The sequence below is a fragment of the Anopheles arabiensis genome (genome assembly GCF_016920715.1).
Source record: "Anopheles arabiensis isolate DONGOLA chromosome X unlocalized genomic scaffold, AaraD3 X_pericentromeric_contig0029, whole genome shotgun sequence".
NCBI lineage: Eukaryota > Metazoa > Arthropoda > Insecta > Diptera > Culicidae > Anopheles > Anopheles arabiensis.
Window position 1 is genome coordinate 215,001 of NW_024412107.1, and position 2,500 is coordinate 217,500.

The window sequence follows — 2,500 nt, forward strand, 5'->3', positions numbered from 1 at the left end:
GAAGAAGCAGAATAAGCCCAGGAAGCGGCCTGAGGCTCTGCTGATATCGGACTGCACTTCCGAGGAGCTGGCGAAATTGCTCAAGGAAATGAAGCAGTCCGATGCTCTTAAATCGGTTGGAGAGACAATCTCTAAGGTCCGACGGGCCCAGAATGGAGGCATGTTGCTAGAACTTAAGCAGGGTAGTTCTGCTAGTGCAATTGCCCCAAAGGTTAAGGAAGCGGTGAAGGGCAAGGCGTCAGTGAGAACGCTAGCTCCTTCTAAAATGATTGAGATCATGCATCTCGATGAAATTACCACCCCAGAGGAGGTTGCGGAGTCTGTCAAAGCACAGCTCAACATCGAGATAGAAACAGATCGTATCAAAATGAAGAAAGGCCGCGCGGCCGGTACGCAGTGGGCACGGATCAACGTATCGCTGCCAGACTTTCAAAGCTTCTTGAATTTGGGAAAGCTGAAAGTTGGTTGGTCGATATGCCATATCCGCGAGGTTATGGAAGAGCAGAAATGCTATAAGTGTTGGAAGGTAGGCCATACGAGCTACCATTGTAGGGAACCAGACAGAAGTAATCTGTGCTGGAAATGCGGTTTGAGTGGACACAAGAAGCAAGCTTGTACCAACTCTGTCAAGTGTTTGGATTGCGGTACGAGGTCACAGAACCTTCACGCAACGGGCAGTTATATGTGTCCCCGTAGGCGAACGATTAGATAATAATGGTTAGGTTGCTACAACATAACCAGAATCATAGTTATGCTGCATTTCAGTTAATGTGGCAAACGATTAGGAAGAATCTGCGGATATAGTGTTGATTGCAGATCCGTATCTGGCAACAACCAACGTCAAAGTGTTACGCAATGACGATAACACAGCAGCGGTAGTGGTTAACGCGGACTTACCAGTTAAGGTAGTCAGTAAGGCTTTGAAGGGTTTAATGATAGTTGACATAGGTGATATGCGAGTGGTTAGCGTTTACGCGCCACCTAGATTTAGTATGGAAGAGTTCCAGAACATGTTGGATAACACGGTAATGGCCGTAACCGGTATCCACAAATTCGTTATCGGGGGACTTCAACGCTTGGTCATAAGTTGGAACAACCAACTTGGCGAGCGTGGAGAAACCCAGAAACGAAGAGGTGAGTTGGTTTTATCAACCTTTGCGCAGATTGACGCAATTTTATTGAACGACGGCAGCACCCCAACTTATGTTGGACCAGGGCGCACGTCAGTAGTTGATCTTACTTTTGCGAGCCGAACCGTAGCAAGATCATTTAAGTGGGAGGTGTTATCTAGCTATATGAACTCTGATCATCGTGCAATACGAATAGATCTTGAGACGCAAAGCGTGCGTAATCTGTCCCGACCCATAACGGGATGGAGCATCAAGTATTTTAGCAAAGATATATTTGAAGTTATGATGCAAGCCGCTTTTGAGACCGAGGTCACAACAAGCGAAGACTTAATGCGTATACTTGTCACGGCGTGTAATGCGACGATGACTAAACGTAAGAGGTACACTCCTAACAAGAGTGCATTTTGGTGGACGTTAGAGATTGAGGCACTTCGCAAAGAGTGCAAACACCGCGATCGATTAGCGCAAAGAGCTTTTAATACTGATCTCTATTCTACTTTTAGGGACGAGTTCAAGGTGGCACGGAATGCCCTCAAGCGATTGATCAAGCATACCCGACAGAGGAAGTGGAAAGAGTTCCTGGGAACAGCGAACAACGCATCATTTGGTATAGTATATCATACGTTCAAGAAAGTGGCCGAGGGTTCGATTGGACCCCGAACCATGACATTGGACGAGTTTAGGGAAGTGGTGAGCGAGCTTTTTCCTACTCACCCAAACACGGTGTGGCCTGAATATCGTATCGATCAGCCACGAGAGTTTGAAAGGGTAACTAATGATGAGATTCTTGCGGTTGCCAGGAGACTACCTAACAAGAAGGCGCCGGGACCAGATGGTATCCCGAATGAGGCGCTGAAAGTTGGTATGTTGACTGCAACCGATGCATTTTGCAGGGTTTACCAAGGCTGTTTAGAGAACGCGAAGTTCCCCGATGAGTGGAAAAGGCAGAGGTTGGTGTTAATACCGAAGCCGAACAAACCACCAGGGGAACCGGGTTCAGTTCGCCCCATTTGTCTACTAGACGGGCAGGTAAAGGTTTAGAACGCATCATAGTGCAACGGCTAAATGCACACATCGAGGAGGTCAACGGACTGTCTGACGACCAATTTGGTTTCAGAAGTCGTCGATCTACAGTTGATGCGATTCAACGGGTAGTGGACATTGTTTCGGTAGCTAGAAGTAGAAACAGATACAGTGGACGGTATTGTGCGGTTGTTACATTAGATGTTACTAATGCTTTTAACAGTGCTTCATGGTTGGCGATTGCAAATGCTTTACAGAGAATTAACACTCCTAAATATCTTTATGATATCATTGGTGATTATTTTAGGAATCGTGTGCTGATGTATGATACCACAGATGGACCGGCA

The 2,500-nt window shown here is 46.6% G+C and overlaps 1 pseudogene; it reads left to right on the forward strand.

The window, feature by feature from the left end:
- The window catches only part of LOC120908040, a 9,148-nt pseudogene that overhangs the window by 3,671 nt on the left and 2,977 nt on the right, over positions 1–2,500 (forward strand).